The 16,704-nt window shown below is 42.6% G+C and overlaps 10 non-coding genes across 10 annotated transcripts; all 10 read right to left on the reverse strand.

Moving 5' to 3' along the window:
* Nucleotides 1–243: 243 nt before the first annotated feature.
* LOC134079283 (5S ribosomal RNA) lies at nt 244–362 on the reverse strand. Its single transcript, XR_009938928.1, has one exon. It is a non-coding gene; the product is annotated as a 5S ribosomal RNA (ribosomal RNA).
* Nucleotides 363–1,978: 1,616 nt separating this feature from the next.
* Nucleotides 1,979–2,097, reverse strand: LOC134079295 (5S ribosomal RNA). Its single transcript, XR_009938939.1, has one exon. It is a non-coding gene; the product is annotated as a 5S ribosomal RNA (ribosomal RNA).
* Nucleotides 2,098–3,714: 1,617 nt separating this feature from the next.
* Nucleotides 3,715–3,833, reverse strand: LOC134079307 (5S ribosomal RNA). The gene has a single exon (XR_009938950.1). It is a non-coding gene; the product is annotated as a 5S ribosomal RNA (ribosomal RNA).
* A 1,618-nt stretch (nt 3,834–5,451) lies between these two features.
* Nucleotides 5,452–5,570, reverse strand: LOC134079319 (5S ribosomal RNA). The gene has a single exon (XR_009938961.1). It is a non-coding gene; the product is annotated as a 5S ribosomal RNA (ribosomal RNA).
* A 1,617-nt stretch (nt 5,571–7,187) lies between these two features.
* On the reverse strand, nt 7,188–7,306 carry LOC134079331 (5S ribosomal RNA). The gene has a single exon (XR_009938972.1). It is a non-coding gene; the product is annotated as a 5S ribosomal RNA (ribosomal RNA).
* A 1,617-nt stretch (nt 7,307–8,923) lies between these two features.
* LOC134079343 (5S ribosomal RNA) lies at nt 8,924–9,042 on the reverse strand. The gene has a single exon (XR_009938983.1). It is a non-coding gene; the product is annotated as a 5S ribosomal RNA (ribosomal RNA).
* Nucleotides 9,043–10,659: 1,617 nt separating this feature from the next.
* Nucleotides 10,660–10,778, reverse strand: LOC134079355 (5S ribosomal RNA). Its single transcript, XR_009938994.1, has one exon. It is a non-coding gene; the product is annotated as a 5S ribosomal RNA (ribosomal RNA).
* Nucleotides 10,779–12,395: 1,617 nt separating this feature from the next.
* On the reverse strand, nt 12,396–12,514 carry LOC134079366 (5S ribosomal RNA). Its single transcript, XR_009939005.1, has one exon. It is a non-coding gene; the product is annotated as a 5S ribosomal RNA (ribosomal RNA).
* Nucleotides 12,515–14,124: 1,610 nt separating this feature from the next.
* LOC134079375 (5S ribosomal RNA) lies at nt 14,125–14,243 on the reverse strand. The gene has a single exon (XR_009939013.1). It is a non-coding gene; the product is annotated as a 5S ribosomal RNA (ribosomal RNA).
* Nucleotides 14,244–15,853: 1,610 nt separating this feature from the next.
* Nucleotides 15,854–15,972, reverse strand: LOC134079379 (5S ribosomal RNA). The gene has a single exon (XR_009939014.1). It is a non-coding gene; the product is annotated as a 5S ribosomal RNA (ribosomal RNA).
* Nucleotides 15,973–16,704: the final 732 nt, after the last annotated feature.

The raw sequence follows: 16,704 nt of genomic DNA on the forward strand, positions 1-16,704 counted from the left end.
ACTCCCCCAATCCGCCAGCTGTTTACAGTCAACTCGTGCAATTTTTTCCGACCTGTTGCTGGCTTAGCCTATATTTCCTACCTATGTATTTATTTATTTATTTATTTATGTATTTCTTTATTTTGCTTTCAAACGGAGGAAGCAAATATTCAAAGGGGTTGGAACGTCTACGTACTAGGGAGCAGGCACGCACAGACAGACAGCCTGAAAAAAAAAAAAGTTTCACTGGCTGATGGAGAGAAAAGCTTACGGCACCTGGTATTCCCAGGCGGTCTCCCATCCAAGTACTAACCAGGCCCGACGCTGCTTAGCTTCCGAGATCGGACGAGATCGGGCGTGTTCAGCGTGGTATGGCCGTAAGCGAAAGCAACCGGCCAAAGTAACCTACTTAAAGCTCCCTAACCCGGGTTGGAGACGCGTGTGTTGTGAAAGGTGAGGTACGCTACATTGTGTTCAAGAAAACAAAGGCGCATTTTCCGCGTGGAGTTCAACTTTGAAAGTGAAGAATACAACAAATGGCATTTAAAACTTGGTAACATTTCCAATAACTGTTCCTTCTTTATCCTAAAAACGATGGGTACTGACAGAAGAGTTTGGTTAGGCAAGTGCACATACTTTACTCACAGTACAACATACATAGGGCAGCTTTATCTCTGATTAAAACGCTCACAGATTTGTTTAGAAGCTAAATAAATTGTAATGGTGACATAGCATGTCAAAAACCACTTGGTGTGTACACCATTTGAAACTACCACAAGTAAATTAGAAAATGTCACTGGAGTAAAAAAAAGCTCAGCTTTTCAAACAAAGATGATACTCAAAGCTAAGGAGAGAAATCAGTGTCTGGCCATGCATGAGAATATAAAACCACTAAGTATTTGATGGGATATAAAAAAAAAAAAATCTGTTTTTCTAAGCAGAGCGAAAACACAGGGGACGTTTCATTGGAGAGAACAGCCCTAATTTACAATTCATAAAATATGAGCTTCGTTTTAGAAACTTAGCCTCTCAATGAAAACAACGTACACATACCGGTCGGGATGCGGACGCTCCGAGTTGGGTCTCTGGCCAGTTAGGACTGCGCATTCAGGTCATGTGTTGTAAAGAGGGTTGTTTCGTGGATCCTCTTTGCTTCATCTTCGCCACGGAGAAAGAAAAAACAACTGCTCCAAATGCAGTTCTCTACTGGTGTGCTAGAGTCACTGGCAGCCAATGATCCATACATGTCCAGATGTACACTAGCGACAGAAAGCGTGGCGCTCCCTCCGGCGACGGAGACGTGAATGAGCGCTTCTCCTTAGCGCACGGTTTATATAGGCCTTATACGTAATAGTAGACACACGTCAATCGAATGCTGCATCTAATCCGACAACATAGGCTATGTAGTAGCAACTGCTGTCAAGCAAAACTTCATGAAGCACGCTGATATTAGCTTTTCATATATCAATTCGCTGTGCGTAAAAACAGGACCTTTGGTCACTCGCTCTACTTGGACATCCTGAAACGAGTAACCTACAGTTGTTCAGGAAAACACTACAATATCTGGGATGTCGAAGGCCATGCAGACTATAGGCTATTTTCCATACTCAGACAGTGTTGAAAAAATTACTTTGCAGCTCTTGGGCGAATGAACACAGCGAGACCGGGAATTGTACAACACGGTGAAAACTACATCGAAAACAAAGCTGTCACCCCAAAAAATAAGCTAAACATTCCAGATGAAAACAAGCACTAAAACTCCCCCAATCCGCCAGCTGTTTACAGTCAACTCGTGCAATTTTTTCCGACCTGTTGCTGGCTTAGCCTATATTTCCTACCTATGTATTTATTTATTTATTTATTTATGTATTTCTTTATTTTGCTTTCAAACGGAGGAAGCAAATATTCAAAGGGGTTGGAACGTCTACGTACTAGGGAGCAGGCACGCACAGACAGACAGCCTGAAAAAAAAAAAGTTTCACTGGCTGATGGAGAGAAAAGCTTACGGCACCTGGTATTCCCAGGCGGTCTCCCATCCAAGTACTAACCAGGCCCGACGCTGCTTAGCTTCCGAGATCGGACGAGATCGGGCGTGTTCAGCGTGGTATGGCCGTAAGCGAAAGCAACCGGCCAAAGTAACCTACTTAAAGCTCCCTAACCCGGGTTGGAGACGCGTGTGTTGTGAAAGGTGAGGTACGCTACATTGTGTTCAAGAAAACAAAGGCGCATTTTCCGCGTGGAGTTCAACTTTGAAAGTGAAGAATACAACAAATGGCATTTAAAACTTGGTAACATTTCCAATAACTGTTCCTTCTTTATCCTAAAAACGATGGGTACTGACAGAAGAGTTTGGTTAGGCAAGTGCACATACTTTACTCACAGTACAACATACATAGGGCAGCTTTATCTCTGATTAAAACGCTCACAGATTTGTTTAGAAGCTAAATAAATTGTAATGGTGACATAGCATGTCAAAAACCACTTGGTGTGTACACCATTTGAAACTACCACAAGTAAATTAGAAAATGTCACTGGAGTAAAAAAAAGCTCAGCTTTTCAAACAAAGATGATACTCAAAGCTAAGGAGAGAAATCAGTGTCTGGCCATGCATGAGAATATAAAACCACTAAGTATTTGATGGGATATAAAAAAAAAAAAATCTGTTTTTCTAAGCAGAGCGAAAACACAGGGGACGTTTCATTGGAGAGAACAGCCCTAATTTACAATTCATAAAATATGAGCTTCGTTTTAGAAACTTAGCCTCTCAATGAAAACAACGTACACATACCGGTCGGGATGCGGACGCTCCGAGTTGGGTCTCTGGCCAGTTAGGACTGCGCATTCAGGTCATGTGTTGTAAAGAGGGTTGTTTCGTGGATCCTCTTTGCTTCATCTTCGCCACGGAGAAAGAAAAAACAACTGCTCCAAATGCAGTTCTCTACTGGTGTGCTAGAGTCACTGGCAGCCAATGATCCATACATGTCCAGATGTACACTAGCGACAGAAAGCGTGGCGCTCCCTCCGGCGACGGAGACGTGAATGAGCGCTTCTCCTTAGCGCACGGTTTATATAGGCCTTATACGTAATAGTAGACACACGTCAATCGAATGCTGCATCTAATCCGACAACATAGGCTATGTAGTAGCAACTGCTGTCAAGCAAAACTTCATGAAGCACGCTGATATTAGCTTTTCATATATCAATTCGCTGTGCGTAAAAACAGGACCTTTGGTCACTCGCTCTACTTGGACATCCTGAAACGAGTAACCTACAGTTGTTCAGGAAAACACTACAATATCTGGGATGTCGAAGGCCATGCAGACTATAGGCTATTTTCCATACTCAGACAGTGTTGAAAAAATTACTTTGCAGCTCTTGGGCGAATGAACACAGCGAGACCGGGAATTGTACAACACGGTGAAAACTACATCGAAAACAAAGCTGTCACCCCAAAAAATAAGCTAAACATTCCAGATGAAAACAAGCACTAAAACTCCCCCAATCCGCCAGCTGTTTACAGTCAACTCGTGCAATTTTTTCCGACCTGTTGCTGGCTTAGCCTATATTTCCTACCTATGTATTTATTTATTTATTTATTTATGTATTTCTTTATTTTGCTTTCAAACGGAGGAAGCAAATATTCAAAGGGGTTGGAACGTCTACGTACTAGGGAGCAGGCACGCACAGACAGACAGCCTGAAAAAAAAAAAAGTTTCACTGGCTGATGGAGAGAAAAGCTTACGGCACCTGGTATTCCCAGGCGGTCTCCCATCCAAGTACTAACCAGGCCCGACGCTGCTTAGCTTCCGAGATCGGACGAGATCGGGCGTGTTCAGCGTGGTATGGCCGTAAGCGAAAGCAACCGGCCAAAGTAACCTACTTAAAGCTCCCTAACCCGGGTTGGAGACGCGTGTGTTGTGAAAGGTGAGGTACGCTACATTGTGTTCAAGAAAACAAAGGCGCATTTTCCGCGTGGAGTTCAACTTTGAAAGTGAAGAATACAACAAATGGCATTTAAAACTTGGTAACATTTCCAATAACTGTTCCTTCTTTATCCTAAAAACGATGGGTACTGACAGAAGAGTTTGGTTAGGCAAGTGCACATACTTTACTCACAGTACAACATACATAGGGCAGCTTTATCTCTGATTAAAACGCTCACAGATTTGTTTAGAAGCTAAATAAATTGTAATGGTGACATAGCATGTCAAAAACCACTTGGTGTGTACACCATTTGAAACTACCACAAGTAAATTAGAAAATGTCACTGGAGTAAAAAAAAGCTCAGCTTTTCAAACAAAGATGATACTCAAAGCTAAGGAGAGAAATCAGTGTCTGGCCATGCATGAGAATATAAAACCACTAAGTATTTGATGGGATATAAAAAAAAAAAAAATCTGTTTTTCTAAGCAGAGCGAAAACACAGGGGACGTTTCATTGGAGAGAACAGCCCTAATTTACAATTCATAAAATATGAGCTTCGTTTTAGAAACTTAGCCTCTCAATGAAAACAACGTACACATACCGGTCGGGATGCGGACGCTCCGAGTTGGGTCTCTGGCCAGTTAGGACTGCGCATTCAGGTCATGTGTTGTAAAGAGGGTTGTTTCGTGGATCCTCTTTGCTTCATCTTCGCCACGGAGAAAGAAAAAACAACTGCTCCAAATGCAGTTCTCTACTGGTGTGCTAGAGTCACTGGCAGCCAATGATCCATACATGTCCAGATGTACACTAGCGACAGAAAGCGTGGCGCTCCCTCCGGCGACGGAGACGTGAATGAGCGCTTCTCCTTAGCGCACGGTTTATATAGGCCTTATACGTAATAGTAGACACACGTCAATCGAATGCTGCATCTAATCCGACAACATAGGCTATGTAGTAGCAACTGCTGTCAAGCAAAACTTCATGAAGCACGCTGATATTAGCTTTTCATATATCAATTCGCTGTGCGTAAAAACAGGACCTTTGGTCACTCGCTCTACTTGGACATCCTGAAACGAGTAACCTACAGTTGTTCAGGAAAACACTACAATATCTGGGATGTCGAAGGCCATGCAGACTATAGGCTATTTTCCATACTCAGACAGTGTTGAAAAAATTACTTTGCAGCTCTTGGGCGAATGAACACAGCGAGACCGGGAATTGTACAACACGGTGAAAACTACATCGAAAACAAAGCTGTCACCCCAAAAAATAAGCTAAACATTCCAGATGAAAACAAGCACTAAAACTCCCCCAATCCGCCAGCTGTTTACAGTCAACTCGTGCAATTTTTTCCGACCTGTTGCTGGCTTAGCCTATATTTCCTACCTATGTATTTATTTATTTATTTATTTATGTATTTCTTTATTTTGCTTTCAAACGGAGGAAGCAAATATTCAAAGGGGTTGGAACGTCTACGTACTAGGGAGCAGGCACGCACAGACAGACAGCCTGAAAAAAAAAAAAGTTTCACTGGCTGATGGAGAGAAAAGCTTACGGCACCTGGTATTCCCAGGCGGTCTCCCATCCAAGTACTAACCAGGCCCGACGCTGCTTAGCTTCCGAGATCGGACGAGATCGGGCGTGTTCAGCGTGGTATGGCCGTAAGCGAAAGCAACCGGCCAAAGTAACCTACTTAAAGCTCCCTAACCCGGGTTGGAGACGCGTGTGTTGTGAAAGGTGAGGTACGCTACATTGTGTTCAAGAAAACAAAGGCGCATTTTCCGCGTGGAGTTCAACTTTGAAAGTGAAGAATACAACAAATGGCATTTAAAACTTGGTAACATTTCCAATAACTGTTCCTTCTTTATCCTAAAAACGATGGGTACTGACAGAAGAGTTTGGTTAGGCAAGTGCACATACTTTACTCACAGTACAACATACATAGGGCAGCTTTATCTCTGATTAAAACGCTCACAGATTTGTTTAGAAGCTAAATAAATTGTAATGGTGACATAGCATGTCAAAAACCACTTGGTGTGTACACCATTTGAAACTACCACAAGTAAATTAGAAAATGTCACTGGAGTAAAAAAAAGCTCAGCTTTTCAAACAAAGATGATACTCAAAGCTAAGGAGAGAAATCAGTGTCTGGCCATGCATGAGAATATAAAACCACTAAGTATTTGATGGGATATAAAAAAAAAAAAATCTGTTTTTCTAAGCAGAGCGAAAACACAGGGGACGTTTCATTGGAGAGAACAGCCCTAATTTACAATTCATAAAATATGAGCTTCGTTTTAGAAACTTAGCCTCTCAATGAAAACAACGTACACATACCGGTCGGGATGCGGACGCTCCGAGTTGGGTCTCTGGCCAGTTAGGACTGCGCATTCAGGTCATGTGTTGTAAAGAGGGTTGTTTCGTGGATCCTCTTTGCTTCATCTTCGCCACGGAGAAAGAAAAAACAACTGCTCCAAATGCAGTTCTCTACTGGTGTGCTAGAGTCACTGGCAGCCAATGATCCATACATGTCCAGATGTACACTAGCGACAGAAAGCGTGGCGCTCCCTCCGGCGACGGAGACGTGAATGAGCGCTTCTCCTTAGCGCACGGTTTATATAGGCCTTATACGTAATAGTAGACACACGTCAATCGAATGCTGCATCTAATCCGACAACATAGGCTATGTAGTAGCAACTGCTGTCAAGCAAAACTTCATGAAGCACGCTGATATTAGCTTTTCATATATCAATTCGCTGTGCGTAAAAACAGGACCTTTGGTCACTCGCTCTACTTGGACATCCTGAAACGAGTAACCTACAGTTGTTCAGGAAAACACTACAATATCTGGGATGTCGAAGGCCATGCAGACTATAGGCTATTTTCCATACTCAGACAGTGTTGAAAAAATTACTTTGCAGCTCTTGGGCGAATGAACACAGCGAGACCGGGAATTGTACAACACGGTGAAAACTACATCGAAAACAAAGCTGTCACCCCAAAAAATAAGCTAAACATTCCAGATGAAAACAAGCACTAAAACTCCCCCAATCCGCCAGCTGTTTACAGTCAACTCGTGCAATTTTTTCCGACCTGTTGCTGGCTTAGCCTATATTTCCTACCTATGTATTTATTTATTTATTTATTTATGTATTTCTTTATTTTGCTTTCAAACGGAGGAAGCAAATATTCAAAGGGGTTGGAACGTCTACGTACTAGGGAGCAGGCACGCACAGACAGACAGCCTGAAAAAAAAAAAAGTTTCACTGGCTGATGGAGAGAAAAGCTTACGGCACCTGGTATTCCCAGGCGGTCTCCCATCCAAGTACTAACCAGGCCCGACGCTGCTTAGCTTCCGAGATCGGACGAGATCGGGCGTGTTCAGCGTGGTATGGCCGTAAGCGAAAGCAACCGGCCAAAGTAACCTACTTAAAGCTCCCTAACCCGGGTTGGAGACGCGTGTGTTGTGAAAGGTGAGGTACGCTACATTGTGTTCAAGAAAACAAAGGCGCATTTTCCGCGTGGAGTTCAACTTTGAAAGTGAAGAATACAACAAATGGCATTTAAAACTTGGTAACATTTCCAATAACTGTTCCTTCTTTATCCTAAAAACGATGGGTACTGACAGAAGAGTTTGGTTAGGCAAGTGCACATACTTTACTCACAGTACAACATACATAGGGCAGCTTTATCTCTGATTAAAACGCTCACAGATTTGTTTAGAAGCTAAATAAATTGTAATGGTGACATAGCATGTCAAAAACCACTTGGTGTGTACACCATTTGAAACTACCACAAGTAAATTAGAAAATGTCACTGGAGTAAAAAAAAGCTCAGCTTTTCAAACAAAGATGATACTCAAAGCTAAGGAGAGAAATCAGTGTCTGGCCATGCATGAGAATATAAAACCACTAAGTATTTGATGGGATATGAAAAAAAAAAAATCTGTTTTTCTAAGCAGAGCGAAAACACAGGGGACGTTTCATTGGAGAGAACAGCCCTAATTTACAATTCATAAAATATGAGCTTCGTTTTAGAAACTTAGCCTCTCAATGAAAACAACGTACACATACCGGTCGGGATGCGGACGCTCCGAGTTGGGTCTCTGGCCAGTTAGGACTGCGCATTCAGGTCATGTGTTGTAAAGAGGGTTGTTTCGTGGATCCTCTTTGCTTCATCTTCGCCACGGAGAAAGAAAAAACAACTGCTCCAAATGCAGTTCTCTACTGGTGTGCTAGAGTCACTGGCAGCCAATGATCCATACATGTCCAGATGTACACTAGCGACAGAAAGCGTGGCGCTCCCTCCGGCGACGGAGACGTGAATGAGCGCTTCTCCTTAGCGCACGGTTTATATAGGCCTTATACGTAATAGTAGACACACGTCAATCGAATGCTGCATCTAATCCGACAACATAGGCTATGTAGTAGCAACTGCTGTCAAGCAAAACTTCATGAAGCACGCTGATATTAGCTTTTCATATATCAATTCGCTGTGCGTAAAAACAGGACCTTTGGTCACTCGCTCTACTTGGACATCCTGAAACGAGTAACCTACAGTTGTTCAGGAAAACACTACAATATCTGGGATGTCGAAGGCCATGCAGACTATAGGCTATTTTCCATACTCAGACAGTGTTGAAAAAATTACTTTGCAGCTCTTGGGCGAATGAACACAGCGAGACCGGGAATTGTACAACACGGTGAAAACTACATCGAAAACAAAGCTGTCACCCCAAAAAATAAGCTAAACATTCCAGATGAAAACAAGCACTAAAACTCCCCCAATCCGCCAGCTGTTTACAGTCAACTCGTGCAATTTTTTCCGACCTGTTGCTGGCTTAGCCTATATTTCCTACCTATGTATTTATTTATTTATTTATTTATGTATTTCTTTATTTTGCTTTCAAACGGAGGAAGCAAATATTCAAAGGGGTTGGAACGTCTACGTACTAGGGAGCAGGCACGCACAGACAGACAGCCTGAAAAAAAAAAAAGTTTCACTGGCTGATGGAGAGAAAAGCTTACGGCACCTGGTATTCCCAGGCGGTCTCCCATCCAAGTACTAACCAGGCCCGACGCTGCTTAGCTTCCGAGATCGGACGAGATCGGGCGTGTTCAGCGTGGTATGGCCGTAAGCGAAAGCAACCGGCCAAAGTAACCTACTTAAAGCTCCCTAACCCGGGTTGGAGACGCGTGTGTTGTGAAAGGTGAGGTACGCTACATTGTGTTCAAGAAAACAAAGGCGCATTTTCCGCGTGGAGTTCAACTTTGAAAGTGAAGAATACAACAAATGGCATTTAAAACTTGGTAACATTTCCAATAACTGTTCCTTCTTTATCCTAAAAACGATGGGTACTGACAGAAGAGTTTGGTTAGGCAAGTGCACATACTTTACTCACAGTACAACATACATAGGGCAGCTTTATCTCTGATTAAAACGCTCACAGATTTGTTTAGAAGCTAAATAAATTGTAATGGTGACATAGCATGTCAAAAACCACTTGGTGTGTACACCATTTGAAACTACCACAAGTAAATTAGAAAATGTCACTGGAGTAAAAAAAAGCTCAGCTTTTCAAACAAAGATGATACTCAAAGCTAAGGAGAGAAATCAGTGTCTGGCCATGCATGAGAATATAAAACCACTAAGTATTTGATGGGATATAAAAAAAAAAAAATCTGTTTTTCTAAGCAGAGCGAAAACACAGGGGACGTTTCATTGGAGAGAACAGCCCTAATTTACAATTCATAAAATATGAGCTTCGTTTTAGAAACTTAGCCTCTCAATGAAAACAACGTACACATACCGGTCGGGATGCGGACGCTCCGAGTTGGGTCTCTGGCCAGTTAGGACTGCGCATTCAGGTCATGTGTTGTAAAGAGGGTTGTTTCGTGGATCCTCTTTGCTTCATCTTCGCCACGGAGAAAGAAAAAACAACTGCTCCAAATGCAGTTCTCTACTGGTGTGCTAGAGTCACTGGCAGCCAATGATCCATACATGTCCAGATGTACACTAGCGACAGAAAGCGTGGCGCTCCCTCCGGCGACGGAGACGTGAATGAGCGCTTCTCCTTAGCGCACGGTTTATATAGGCCTTATACGTAATAGTAGACACACGTCAATCGAATGCTGCATCTAATCCGACAACATAGGCTATGTAGTAGCAACTGCTGTCAAGCAAAACTTCATGAAGCACGCTGATATTAGCTTTTCATATATCAATTCGCTGTGCGTAAAAACAGGACCTTTGGTCACTCGCTCTACTTGGACATCCTGAAACGAGTAACCTACAGTTGTTCAGGAAAACACTACAATATCTGGGATGTAGAAGGCCATGCAGACTATAGGCTATTTTCCATACTCAGACAGTGTTGAAAAAATTACTTTGCAGCTCTTGGGCGAATGAACACAGCGAGACCGGGAATTGTACAACACGGTGAAAACTACATCGAAAACAAAGCTGTCACCCCAAAAAATAAGCTAAACATTCCAGATGAAAACAAGCACTAAAACTCCCCCAATCCGCCAGCTGTTTACAGTCAACTCGTGCAATTTTTTCCGACCTGTTGCTGGCTTAGCCTATATTTCCTACCTATGTATTTATTTATTTATTTATTTATGTATTTCTTTATTTTGCTTTCAAACGGAGGAAGCAAATATTCAAAGGGGTTGGAACGTCTACGTACTAGGGAGCAGGCACGCACAGACAGACAGCCTGAAAAAAAAAAAAGTTTCACTGGCTGATGGAGAGAAAAGCTTACGGCACCTGGTATTCCCAGGCGGTCTCCCATCCAAGTACTAACCAGGCCCGACGCTGCTTAGCTTCCGAGATCGGACGAGATCGGGCGTGTTCAGCGTGGTATGGCCGTAAGCGAAAGCAACCGGCCAAAGTAACCTACTTAAAGCTCCCTAACCCGGGTTGGAGACGCGTGTGTTGTGAAAGGTGAGGTACGCTACATTGTGTTCAAGAAAACAAAGGCGCATTTTCCGCGTGGAGTTCAACTTTGAAAGTGAAGAATACAACAAATGGCATTTAAAACTTGGTAACATTTCCAATAACTGTTCCTTCTTTATCCTAAAAACGATGGGTACTGACAGAAGAGTTTGGTTAGGCAAGTGCACATACTTTACTCACAGTACAACATACATAGGGCAGCTTTATCTCTGATTAAAACGCTCACAGATTTGTTTAGAAGCTAAATAAATTGTAATGGTGACATAGCATGGCAAAAACCACTTGGTGTGTACACCATTTGAAACTACCACAAGTAAATTAGAAAATGTCACTGGAGTAAAAAAAAGCTCAGCTTTTCAAACAAAGATGATACTCAAAGCTAAGGAGAGAAATCAGTGTCTGGCCATGCATGAGAATATAAAACCACTAAGTATTTGATGGGATATAAAAAAAAAAAAATCCGTTTTTCTAAGCAGAGCGAAAACACAGGAGACGTTTCATTGGAGAGAACAGCCCTAATTTACAATTCATAAAATATGAGCTTCGTTTTAGAAACTTAGCCTCTCAATGAAAACAACGTACACATACCGGTCGGGATGCGGACACTCCGAGTTGGGTCTCTAGCCAGTAAGGACTGCGCATTCAGGTCATGTGTTGTAAAGAGGGTTGTTTCGTGGATCCTCTTTGCTTCATCTTCGCCACGGAGAAAGAAAAAACAACTGCTCCTAATGCAGTTCTCTACTGGTGTGCTAGAGTCACTGGCAGCCAATGATCCATACATGTCCAGATGTACACTAGCGACAGAAAGCGTGGCGCTCCCTCCGGCGACGGAGACGTGAATGAGCGCTTCTCCTTAGCGCACGGTTTATATAGGCCTTATACGTAATAGTAGACACACGTCAATCGAATGCTGCATCTAATCCGACAACATAGGCTATGTAGTAGCAACTGCTGTCAAGCAAAACTTCATGAAGCACGCTGATATTAGCTTTTCATATATCAATTCGCTGTGCGTAAAAACAGGACCTTTGGTCACTCGCTCTACTTGGACATCCTGAAACGAGTAACCTACAGTTGTTCAGGAAAACACTACAATATCTGGGATGTCGAAGGCCATGCAGACTATAGGCTATTTTCCATACTCAGACAGTGTTGAAAAAATTACTTTGCAGCTCTTGGGCGAATGAACACAGCGAGACCGGGAATTGTACAACACGGTGAAAACTACATCGAAAACAAAGCTGTCACCCCAAAAAATAAGCTAAACATTCCAGATGAAAACAAGCACTAAAACTCCCCCAATCCGCCAGCTGTTTACAGTCAACTCGTGCAATTTTTTCCGACCTGTTGCTGGCTTAGCCTATATTTCCTACCTATGTATTTATTTATTTATTTATTTATGTATTTCTTTATTTTGCTTTCAAACGGAGGAAGCAAATATTCAAAGGGGTTGGAACGTCTACGTACTAGGGAGCAGGCACGCACAGACAGACAGCCTGAAAAAAAAAAAAGTTTCACTGGCTGATGGAGAGAAAAGCTTACGGCACCTGGTATTCCCAGGCGGTCTCCCATCCAAGTACTAACCAGGCCCGACGCTGCTTAGCTTCCGAGATCGGACGAGATCGGGCGTGTTCAGCGTGGTATGGCCGTAAGCGAAAGCAACCGGCCAAAGTAACCTACTTAAAGCTCCCTAACCCGGGTTGGAGACGCGTGTGTTGTGAAAGGTGAGGTACGCTACATTGTGTTCAAGAAAACAAAGGCGCATTTTCCGCGTGGAGTTCAACTTTGAAAGTGAAGAATACAACAAATGGCATTTAAAACTTGGTAACATTTCCAATAACTGTTCCTTCTTTATCCTAAAAACGATGGGTACTGACAGAAGAGTTTGGTTAGGCAAGTGCACATACTTTACTCACAGTACAACATACATAGGGCAGCTTTATCTCTGATTAAAACGCTCACAGATTTGTTTAGAAGCTAAATAAATTGTAATGGTGACATAGCATGGCAAAAACCACTTGGTGTGTACACCATTTGAAACTACCACAAGTAAATTAGAAAATGTCACTGGAGTAAAAAAAAGCTCAGCTTTTCAAACAAAGATGATACTCAAAGCTAAGGAGAGAAATCAGTGTCTGGCCATGCATGAGAATATAAAACCACTAAGTATTTGATGGGATATAAAAAAAAAAAAATCCGTTTTTCTAAGCAGAGCGAAAACACAGGAGACGTTTCATTGGAGAGAACAGCCCTAATTTACAATTCATAAAATATGAGCTTCGTTTTAGAAACTTAGCCTCTCAATGAAAACAACGTACACATACCGGTTGGGATGCGGACGCTCCGAGTTGGGTCTCTGGCCAGTTAGGACTGCGCATTCAGGTCATGTGTTGTAAAGAGGGTTGTTTCGTGGATCCTCTTTGCTTCATCTTCGCCACGGAGAAAGAAAAAACAACTGCTCCAAATGCAGTTCTCTACTGGTGTGCTAGAGTCACTGGCAGCCAATGATCCATACATGTCCAGATGTACACTAGCGACAGAAAGCGTGGCGCTCCCTCCGGCGACGGAGACGTGAATGAGCGCTTCTCCTTAGCGCACGGTTTATATAGGCCTTATACGTAATAGTAGACACACGTCAATCGAATGCTGCATCTAATCCGACAACATAGGCTATGTAGTAGCAACTGCTGTCAAGCAAAACTTCATGAAGCACGCTGATATTAGCTTTTCATATATCAATTCGCTGTGCGTAAAAACAGGACCTTTGGTCACTCGCTCTACTTGGACATCCTGAAACGAGTAACCTACAGTTGTTCAGGAAAACACTACAATATCTGGGATGTCGAAGGCCATGCAGACTATAGGCTATTTTCCATACTCAGACAGTGTTGAAAAAATTACTTTGCAGCTCTTGGGCGAATGAACACAGCGAGACCGGGAATTGTACAACACGGTGAAAACTACATCGAAAACAAAGCTGTCACCCCAAAAAATAAGCTAAACATTCCAGATGAAAACAAGCACTAAAACTCCCCCAATCCGCCAGCTGTTTACAGTCAACTCGTGCAATTTTTTCCGACCTGTTGCTGGCTTAGCCTATATTTCCTACCTATGTATTTATTTATTTATTTATTTATGTATTTCTTTATTTTGCTTTCAAACGGAGGAAGTCAAAGGGGTTGGAACGTCTACGTACTAGGGAGCAGGCACGCACAGACAGACAGCCTGAAAAAAAAAAAAGTTTCACTGGCTGATGGAGAGAAAAGCTTACGGCACCTGGTATTCCCAGGCGGTCTCCCATCCAAGTACTAACCAGGCCCGACGCTGCTTAGCTTCCGAGATCGGACGAGATGGGGCGTGTTCAGCGTGGTATGGCCGTAAGCGAAAGCAACCGGCCAAAGTAACCTACTTAAAGCTCCCTAACCCGGGTTGGAGACGCGTGTGTTGTGAAAGGTGAGGTACGCTACATTGTGTTCAAGAAAACAAAGGCGCATTTTCCGCGTGGAGTTCAACTTTGAAAGTGAAGAATACAACAAATGGCATTTAAAACTTGGTAACATTTCCAATAACTGTTCCTTCTTTATCCTAAAAACGATGGGTACTGACAGAAGAGTTTGGTTAGGCAAGTGCACATACTTTACTCACAGTACAACATACATAGGGCAGCTTTATCTCTGATTAAAACGCTCACAGATTTGTTTAGAAGCTAAATAAATTGTAATGGTGACATAGCATGTCAAAAACCACTTGGTGTGTACACCATTTGAAACTACCACAAGTAAATTAGAAAATGTCACTGGAGTAAAAAAAAGCTCAGCTTTTCAAACAAAGATGATACTCAAAGCTAAGGAGAGAAATCAGTGTCTGGCCATGCATGAGAATATAAAACCACTAAGTATTTGATGGGATATAAAAAAAAAAAAATCTGTTTTTCTAAGCAGAGCGAAAACACAGGGGACGTTTCATTGGAGAGAACAGCCCTAATTTACAATTCATAAAATATGAGCTTCGTTTTAGAAACTTAGCCTCTCAATGAAAACAACGTACACATACCGGTCGGGATGCGGACGCTCCGAGTTGGGTCTCTGGCCAGTTAGGACTGCGCATTCAGGTCATGTGTTGTAAAGAGGGTTGTTTCGTGGATCCTCTTTGCTTCATCTTCGCCACGGAGAAAGAAAAAACAACTGCTCCAAATGCAGTTCTCTACTGGTGTGCTAGAGTCACTGGCAGCCAATGATCCATACATGTCCAGATGTACACTAGCGACAGAAAGCGTGGCGCTCCCTCCGGCGACGGAGACGTGAATGAGCGCTTCTCCTTAGCGCACGGTTTATATAGGCCTTATACGTAATAGTAGACACACGTCAATCGAATGCTGCATCTAATCCGACAACATAGGCTATGTAGTAGCAACTGCTGTCAAGCAAAACTTCATGAAGCACGCTGATATTAGCTTTTCATATATCAATTCGCTGTGCGTAAAAACAGGACCTTTGGTCACTCGCTCTACTTGGACATCCTGAAACGAGTAACCTACAGTTGTTCAGGAAAACACTACAATATCTGGGATGTCGAAGGCCATGCAGACTATAGGCTATTTTCCATACTCAGACAGTGTTGAAAAAATTACTTTGCAGCTCTTGGGCGAATGAACACAGCGAGACCGGGAATTGTACAACACGGTGAAAACTACATCGAAAACAAAGCTGTCACCCCAAAAAATAAGCTAAACATTCCAGATGAAAACAAGCACTAAAACTCCCCCAATCCGCCAGCTGTTTACAGTCAACTCGTGCAATTTTTTCCGACCTGTTGCTGGCTTAGCCTATATTTCCTACCTATGTATTTATTTATTTATTTATTTATGTATTTCTTTATTTTGCTTTCAAACGGAGGAAGTCAAAGGGGTTGGAACGTCTACGTACTAGGGAGCAGGCACGCACAGACAGACAGCCTGAAAAAAAAAAAAGTTTCACTGGCTGATGGAGAGAAAAGCTTACGGCACCTGGTATTCCCAGGCGGTCTCCCATCCAAGTACTAACCAGGCCCGACGCTGCTTAGCTTCCGAGATCGGACGAGATCGGGCGTGTTCAGCGTGGTATGGCCGTAAGCGAAAGCAACCGGCCAAAGTAACCTACTTAAAGCTCCCTAACCCGGGTTGGAGACGCGTGTGTTGTGAAAGGTGAGGTACGCTACATTGTGTTCAAGAAAACAAAGGCGCATTTTCCGCGTGGAGTTCAACTTTGAAAGTGAAGAATACAACAAATGGCATTTAAAACTTGGTAACATTTCCAATAACTGTTCCTTCTTTATCCTAAAAACGATGGGTACTGACAGAAGAGTTTGGTTAGGCAAGTGCACATACTTTACTCACAGTACAACATACATAGGGCAGCTTTATCTCTGATTAAAACGCTCACAGATTTGTTTAGAAGCTAAATAAATTGTAATGGTGACATAGCATGTCAAAAACCACTTGGTGTGTACACCATTTGAAACTACCACAAGTAAATTAGAAAATGTCACTGGAGTAAAAAAAAGCTCAGCTTTTCAAACAAAGATGATACTCAAAGCTAAGGAGAGAAATCAGTGTCTGGCCATGCATGAGAATATAAAACCACTAAGTATTTGATGGGATATAAAAAAAAAAAAATCTGTTTTTCTAAGCAGAGCGAAAACACAGGGGACGTTTCATTGGAGAGAACAGCCCTAATTTACAATTCATAAAATATGAGCTTCGTTTTAGAAACTTAGCCTCTCAATGAAAACAACGTACACATACCGGTCGGGATGCGGACGCTCCGAGTTGGGTCTCTGGCCAGTTAGGACTGCGCATTCAGGTCA

Source organism: Sardina pilchardus, chromosome 4 (genome assembly GCF_963854185.1).
Source record: "Sardina pilchardus chromosome 4, fSarPil1.1, whole genome shotgun sequence".
Classification (NCBI taxonomy): Eukaryota; Metazoa; Chordata; class Actinopteri; order Clupeiformes; family Clupeidae; genus Sardina; species Sardina pilchardus.